This window comes from Staurois parvus, unplaced genomic scaffold (genome assembly GCF_062004578.1).
Source record: "Staurois parvus isolate SC_StPar_1 unplaced genomic scaffold, SC_StPar_1.0 ptg000018l, whole genome shotgun sequence".
Classification (NCBI taxonomy): domain Eukaryota; kingdom Metazoa; phylum Chordata; class Amphibia; order Anura; family Ranidae; genus Staurois; species Staurois parvus.
The window spans coordinates 12,553,613-12,562,823 of record NW_028317814.1 but is presented as its reverse complement, the minus strand read 5'-3'; positions in this window follow the sequence as shown (position 1 = coordinate 12,562,823).

The following is a 9,211-nucleotide window of genomic DNA, read 5'->3' as shown; positions in this document are numbered from 1 at the left end:
CTACTGTGAGCTATTTGAAGAAAGCATGTAAAGGTAGAAATTACACACAAGAGGATATGCGCCTTATCCTCGATGGAATATTGGGACAAACTTCCCCTTGGAATTGGGGTAATGTTGGGACCATATCCATCTTAGAAGCAGGCAACATTACTGCCACAAATTATAAATTAAACACAGAAGATGATAGGGACAATATGTGGAGAGAGGTCTCAGAAGAAATGGAATGAGCTTTCCAATCTAGATCCTCCCTCCCTACCGCAGTAGCCTGCAAGCAAAAGTCAGGAGAAACTGTGTTAGATTTTTGGAAAAGATTTAATGAGACATGGACACAAGAGGCAGGATTGACATTGCAAGACACCATGCATAGTCTACTGATTCAGACTTTCCTGTCCAATCTAAAACCCAGTGTCATGTTAACTGTAAAACAGATGATTTCTGAATGGCCCACTTGTACCAGAGAACAATTTCAATTAAAATTGACTGAGAAAGATGCTGCCGGATGTCTAGAGATACCCAAGGCGGTGGCCACTCATTTTCAGGAAGATCCTTTTCCCCACACAAACCCGCCGTACAAGAGAAGGGGGGGTTTCAATAACCGAGGCAGAGGCCGGTTTAGGGGAAGAGGGAGGAATAATAGGGGACGGGACACGGGTTGTTTCAACTGTGGGGCTGAGGATCATTGGAGAAATCAATGTCCATATGAAACTCAGGACCACGCCCAGCATAGCCCCTCCCCAGGCCAACCACAAAGGGACCTCCCACAGCAGAATGTGAGGTTTCCTATCTCTTGGCAGACACAATCACAAAATAAATGAAGGTGCCCAGAAGGTGGTATCCCAGCATTCCCGCTTGCCTCTCATTCTTATAAGGAACAACCCCTTGTATCCTTACATATACAGGGCAAATTAATCCCATTTTTGTTGGACTCCGGGGCCACTCGTTCGAGTCTGAGTGAGGATTATTATAAGGGAGAGGTAATGAATGCTGAACCTTCCATGGGAATAAATGGGATACTGACCAAGACTTATAAAACACCGCCTCTTCCAATTTTTGACCCCATACAGGGAATCACTCTGCTAGATCACTCATTCAGAATCATACCCAATTGTACAGTTAATTTGTTAGGGAGAGACCTCCTGGGAGAGTTGAACATCAACTTGAAATCCACAAAGAGAGGTGGTATTGTGGCTCACTCTGCCAAAATGCCAATCATCCCTGCCATGACAATGATTACTAAAGAAGACCCCTCATTTCCTGCTGGAATAATTAATGACAAAGTTTGGGCAAAAAGTGCCTTGGATGTGGGATCCATTTCCTGCACTCCATATAAGGCCACACTGAAACCATGGGCTCAACCTGTGTTTCACAAACAATACCCTTTGTCAAAAGAAAAGGAGGAAGGAATAATGCCCATGGTGGAACACTTTCTCAAGGAAGGAGTTCTTGAAGAGGTGATTTCACCATACAACAGCCCAATAAATCCAGTTAAGAAGCCGGACGGCTCTTACAGATTTGTGCAGGACCTGAGGGCCATTAATGATCTTGTGATTCCCATTGCCCCAATAGTGCCTGATGTACCAACACTCATTTCCTCCATCCCAGCTGATGCTGAGTTTTTCACAGTGATTGATCTGACAAATGCATTTTTTTCAATCCCTGTTGCCAAGGAGACACGCCCAATTTTTGCGTTTCATTACAGGAGAAAGACCCTTGCTTGGTGTAAGTTACCGCAAGGGTATGTAGATTTGCCTGTGGTCTACTCTGTCGTCCTCCAGGCTACCTTAAAGCCATGGACTCCTCGCCATGGTTCAGTTTTGGTTCAATACGCAGATGATTTGCTTCTCTGTAGTGTTAATCGGGCAGCCAGCCAGGGGGATAGTGTAGATCTCATGAACTGGTTATATGAATGTGGTCATAAAGTGTCTAAGAAAAAGCTACAATGGTGTCAGAAAACTGTTGAATACCTTGGTTTTGTTCTCACAAAAGGTGAAAGGAAAGTCAGCCACAAAAGAGCTGCGGCTCTTATGGGTCTGCCCCGCCCATTGACCAAGAAAGACATGCTCACCTTTCTTGGTATGATTGGTTACTGCCGCCAATGGATACCTGACTGTTCCTACTATGACAACATTTTGAGACAAGCCACAGGTTCAGAAATGTCAGATCTTGTGAAATGGTCAGATGATATGTGCAATGCTTTTGTGTATCTGAAAAATGCTATGGTAATAGCCCCTGGTCTTGGTCTGCCCGCATATGATCAAATGTTTCATCTGTATGCTAGGGAAAATTGTAAAACTATGGCAGGGATCCTGGCCCAGGAGCATGGAGGAAAACTCCGTCCTGTTGCTTTTTTCTCAAAAATGGTTCCAGTACAGGTCCAAGGCATGCCTGCGTGTCTCAGAGCACTAGCATCATGCGCTATGGTGGTCCAAATGGCTACGTCACTCACTCTGGGACATGAGACCACCTTACATACCACCCACAATGTGTCTATTCTACTCAAGAATATACATACCCAACACATGTCAGCCCAGAGACTTAGTGGATATGAGGTTATACTGTTGTCAAACCCTAAGTTGAGAATAAAATATACCTCTCCCACTTCAGGTCCAGCTCCAATTTTGAATGCCTTATTAGGCTTAAAGGGAGAGCAGGATGAAGTTGTTCCACAGCATGATTGCCTGGAATTGATTCATCAGGACACCTCCCCAAGACAGGATATGTCTTCTGTGGCTCTTCCAGAGGCACAGAATGTTTTTGTAGATGGCTCTTGCTCGAGACCCACTGATACTGTTTACCATGCAGGATATGCGGTGGTGCAGTTGCCAGATAAAGTACTTGAAGCAAAACCCATCCCATACCAGTCAGCTCAGGCCGCTGAGCTGATAGCCCTTACAAGAGCATGTCAGCTTTTTGAGGGACAGGATGTAAATATTTACACAGATTCCAGATATGCGTTTGGCGTGTGCCACGATTTTGGAATAATTTGGGAAAAGAGAGGAAAATCCATCTCACATTCATCTCTGGTGAAGGCTTTACTCAAAGCCATACAACTGCCAAGATCCCTTGCTATCCTACACTGTAGGGCACACACAAATGAACAAACTGATATTGCAAAGGGAAATGCTCTAGCTGACAAAGTAGCAAAAGAGGCGGCCCTTACCCAGCCTGCCATGATCCAGATGCCAATGCTCACCCCTGAAATGCCACTGTTGGATCAAACATTGCAGGATTTACAGACATATGCTACCTCAGAAGATATTAAGCAGTGGAATGCAGCTGGTGTGACCAAAGATCCATAAACTGGACTTTGTGTCACAGAGGGGAGACCATGCATTCCAAAGGCTAGTGCACCTCTGTTCATCTCACAGTATCATGGAGTAGGTCACAGGGGATGGCAGGTTACATGTGAACTGCTGGATAATGATTTTTTCATTCCTGGCCTTCCCTCTTTGGTAAAATCTTATGTGTCTAGATGCATTACATGCATAAGGAATAACCCAAACAATCCTCACAAGTCACAAGGCAAGACATGAACACCTGACATACCCATCAACACCTTTTACCCACCTACAAGTAGACTTTACACACATGCCAAAGGTAGCAAAAAAGACAAGAATATCTTTTGGTAATTGTGGACATGTTTAGCCGCTGGGTAGAAAACTTTGTAACCACAAAAGAAGATGCCCAAACTGTAGTGAGGATCCTCACACGGGAAATTATTCCCAGGTGGGGATGTCCACTCCAGATTAATTCTGACAACGGTCCAGCATTTGTGGCCAAGGTATGTCAGGAATGTCCCACTCCCTGGGCCAGACAGCCACTCATGGTAGAAAGAGGGGATTTGGAATTGATTCAGGAGGAATATGTGAGAAAACGTATTGAAACTTTGGACAAGGTTGAAAGAAATGTTGCTCGCACCTTTCCTCTTTCTTCACAGGAACCAACTCACTCTTTCCAAGTCAGGGACCGTGTGGTGATACAAGCCCTCCATAGGAATCGGAAGCAAGAGTATCCCTTTGGGCCCCCTACTTCTGTGATCGCTGTCACCAGGACCGCTGTCCTGACTGAGGATTCCAAGGCCTGGATCCATGCCAGTCGTGTAAAAAGGGTGAACCAAGCCCCTAAGAAGCAAGACAAAGACACAGATACAGAAGAAGAAAAAGGAAGTGAAGCCGGTGTAAAAGTCTTTGAAGAAGATGACCTTTCTGATGCTCTCACAGAACTCTGGGCAGACATTTTGCTTCCTCATACTAGCAACCCTGACTGTGTTCCTCCCAGTATGGACAATAACTAACTGTATTTATCACCCAGATGATTATGGAGTGATTAAGAGTATATGTAATACCCCCATCCAAGCTAATGACCCAGATAATGCAGAACCAGTGCACACACAAAACCATAGTACACAACATTCTAGTGTCAGAAAGAAACGAGGTCTAACCCGCACTAAGAGAAGGATGAGAAGAATGTCAATACAAGATAAGGGATGGGGGTTACAGGAAACACCAGTCTTGACTACTGAGGATGTAAATCAGACCATAGTGTTTACTCTGACTAAAAACCAGGTGTTTGACCCGACTAAAGTTACTTATGATATTGGACCTTATAATGTGTACATGTGTGGGAGGAATAAGCCCTGTGGTTACTGGGAGAATATATGGTGGACAACAGACCCTCATAAATGGGAGACCCAATCAGCTAGAATTCCCCTAGAGGACATAGGCACCTATCAAAGAATCTCTATAGCAAAAGGCCAAGGGAATATCATTTTCACAATAAGGAACCCACAGGTCAGAGATAGTGGGGAATATAGGTTGGGAATAACTGTGTCAGGAACAGACCCCTGGGCCAACCTCATATTACAGGTAAAACCCTCCCCAAGAGTCCATGTCAATACCATAGACAATTCATTCCCCAAAGTTAGGGATCGACTGGATAATGAGGTGACAGGAGTAGTGATGCAATCAGAAGACAGATTAAGCATTGAAACTGGTTACTCTGACAAAAATGAATGGATTGAATGGGTGAGATGGACCACTAAGAGCAAGGGACAGGGAGACTGTGTTTCATGTGCCAATCCCCGCCCCCTACTTGCCACAGTTCCTTTGTTAGAAGAAGAAACTAATATGTCCTGCCTAATTAGAATGTATAAAGATAACATCACTGAGAAGGAATGTTCTGATTTTGTTAAGAAGTTCCCTGTTACCGGATTACGAAATTTACCTTTGGCCTCTAAACCGGTACCAGGAAATTTCACCTGCTTTGAACATGATGATGCTAAGGATAAGATTTAGGTACATTTCCACCTAATTACTGTATTAAGACCAACCGCACCTCCGCAGAAGGCTACCGGAAGGAATGGTTTCAGGACCACCGGCAGCAACTGTCAGATGTGTGGTGGCTGTGTGGAGATATGAGACTCAGAGCCAGACTCCCCAGCAGATGGAAGGGAAGCTGCGCTCTGACCCATCTTCTCATGCCTTTCTTTATGATCAAAGTAGAAGATGGGATAAGAAGCTTGCCCATCTTGGAAAAATCCAGATCTAGAAGGTATAAAAGAAATGCACCCAGTGGTTCCTTTGACAATAGAGTTTACATAGATGCTATAGGTGTACCAAGAGGAGTCCCTGATGAATTTAAAGCTCAGGACCAGATTGCTGCAGGGTTTGCCTCTATTGCTATATGGGTACAGCCTAACAAAAATGTGGATTGGATTATTTACATTTATTATAATCAACAAAGGTTTGTTAACTATACTAGAGATGCCCTAAAGGGGGTCTCTGCCCAACTTGATGCAACATCCCTTACTGCTTGGCAAAACCGCATTGCTCTTGATATGTTATTAGCTGAGAAAGGAGGGGTATGTAAAATGTTTGGTTCCTACTGCTGTACTTTTATCCCCAATAACACCGCTCCTGATGGAAGCATTACTAGAGCCCTTCAAGGCCTCCAAATGTTGTCTGAAGAATTGGCTGAAAACTCAGGAGTAGAAAATCCACTAGCTGGTTTATTTGAAAATTGGTTTGGTAAATGGGGAACCCTGATGAAAACTATGCTGATTTCCATAGTAATGGCTGCTGCAGTATTAACTCTGTGTGGTTGCTATTGTATCCCCTGCATCCGAGGTTTAATGCAGAAACTTATTGACGCCACCATTACTAGAACCATGTGGAATCAGTATCTTGATAAAGGACCTACTAAGGGCCCCAGGTACCAACCTGTAAAAAAGGTGTAAGGTCACGTGCGTGACCTAAGAGGGGGTTTGAAGGAATCAGCCTCTCAGCATTACCATACCGCCATTTTGTCTCTTAGCCTAAGCTCTGCCATTTTAAGATAAGTATCCATTTTAAAACTTAGTCAGTACTTAAAGATGAATTTGTGTTTTAAGACTGTTTTTTACTTTCGATAAGAGCCTAAGGTTCCTCTTTTCCCTTCAGGTGTAACTTCCCTTTTTCTTTTAGCTAGCACAAGACTGAAAGTCTGCGGTTGGATATATCCTGTTGCAAGATTATTAATAATTATAGCCAATGTTAAATAGGGAAATTGTCTACTTTCTATACTGAGCAAAATTTCATGTTTGACGCACTTAATAATAATTTACATAAATGCCAAATGATTGGGCATGACTGACGTATGTAATATTCTGATTGGTTTATGCATATCTGACAATTGATTGGTTCTTCTATTTCCATGCATTGTTTTAAGTTTCATATATAAGTTTAAACACGGAAGAATAAATTCAGTTCCTTCTGAGATACCACCTTGTGTCTGTGTGCATTTCCTGTGTCTCAGAGGGGGCTCCGGGCCTGAGGACAGACACTGATCAAGGCCAGGGACTGACGGGGGTCAGTGGCTCGAGAGGAACGAGAGTCAATTCCTTTCAGCTACAAAAAGCGTTTACAAGCTGTGATTCTTGCCAAAGGGGACAGTACAAGATATTAACTCTGCAGGGTGCCCAAACTTTTGCAGATGCCATTTTTTTGTTTTCTATTATTTTGAAAGTGTAAATGATGGAAATAAAATCTAACTTTTGTTGACATATTATAAGAATGTCTAATCTGTAATTTGATGCCTTTTGGAGATTTTTCCATCTTTCCTTGGCTTCTTTATGCACATTAATACAAATATTTAGCTGGGGTGCCCAAACTTTCGATCCCCACTGTATATACCATGGTTTGTGGACTCTATAACTTTCCTACAGACTAATAATATACAATAATTTGGGTTATTTTCACTAAAGAAATGTAGCAGAATACATTTTGACCTGAATTTGTGAAAAAAGGTTATTTATTTAAAACATTTTATAACAGAAACAAAGAAAAATGCGTGGTTTTTTTTTCAAAAGTTTGTGTTTTTTTGTTTATTTAGCAAAAAAAAACTCAGTGGTGAATAAATACCACCATAAAAAGCACCTTACAGCATCTGTCTCCATCCTGGGGATAATGGGATCCTGCCGACATTGGGGATCCCTGTAGACCTGCTCCGCTGCCTGGAGCGGGGAATCGGGTTCTGTTTGACCCCCATCCGTAGAGCTGGAGGTTCACGGCCTACGTGGCTTCCGAGAGGGGCCACACTATATGCCACGGCTCATATATCCCCTCCCCTCGATGTGCTAGTGTCCTGCGATACCATGGGCAGAGTTGCTTCCCTCTGATGTGGGTTCAGTTTCCACCTAGTTTAAACTTATTCAGTAATATTCAAGAAAATATTTTTCCTAACAAATTCATTCAAGACCATATTGCAAAAATGAATACACCTCAATGAAAGTCTTAGACGCAAAGCTAAGTTTTAGACAATAAAATCCTAATTAACAAGAATTCAACTACAGGTGAGTCTAAATATTCATTAAACAGGTGTACAGCAGTTGATTATAAAAGGGCATTACTTAACAAAGAAAACCCCTCCCATTTCATGCTGTCAGCAATGGCACCACATGGAAGAGAAATGTCACAAGGCCTGAGAAAGAAAATAATTTCTTTACACAAGAAAGGTGAAGGCTACAAGAAGATCAGCAACACTTTACTTATCAGTCAGAATTCTGTATCAAAAGTGATACAAAAATTTAAAAAATATGGAACTGCAACCATCTCACAGAGACTTCCAGGCTGTCCACGGAAGTTGACACCTCGACAAGAGCGTCTTCTGATGAGAGGGGTTAAAGAAAATCTCCATGCAAGTTCATTGCAGTTGTCTAAAATAGAAAGCAAAAACTGGGGCAATTGTTTCCTATGACGCAATATGGCGTATACTGCAATGGCATGCATAGGAATGGCATGCATGGGTGTCATCCACATAGGAAACCTCTCCCATGCACAAAAAATCCTGCCTAGAATTTGCCAGGGAGCATACTCAAAAAGAAGACTACTGGGACTCTGTACTCTGGAGTGATGAGACCAAGATAAATGTTTTTGGAACTGATGGCTTCAAAACTGTACGGTGTTGCAAAGGTGAGGAGTACAAAGAAAAATGCATGGTGCCTACAGTGAAACATAGTGGTGGCAATGTCCTTCTGTGCTGCCGCATGAGTGCTGCTGGTGTCGGGGAGCTGAATTTAATTCATGGTATCATGAATTCACTGATGTACTGCTCTGTATTGAAAGAGAAGTTGTGCACTTTTCCAACATGACAATGATCCAAAACACACATCTAAGGCCACTGTTGCATTTCTGAAGAACAAGGTGAAAGTGATTCAGTGGCCAAGTATGTCTCCTGATCTGAACCCAATCGAACACCTATGGGGAAATCTTAAAAGACAAGTTGAGCATCACTTTCCATCCAGCATCCAGGCTCTAAGAGGTTGTTCTCGAAGAATGGAAAAATGTAGATGTTGCAATGTTGCCAACTTGTTCATTCCAAGCTTAGAAGACTTGGTGCTGTCCTTACAAATCATGGAGGTCATACAAAATACTAGATATAGTAGTTTTTGTTGTGGGGTGTATTCATTTTTGCATCAACTAATTGGAGTAAAACTGAAGATTTTGTAATCTACGTTATACTATTAACCTTACTTTCATGTAATGAGCAAAACAAATGTTACATAAAACTCAGTTTTGCCAACATTTTGGAAATTGTTCTTGTGTTGAGATGTTGAATAAAATCTTACTTTTCAAAAGGGGTGTACTCATTTATGCTGAGCACTGCATATATGGAATGCCTTTAAATTCTCAGTAGCACATAATGGTGTGATTTTATATAAAGTTTTATTACAGCC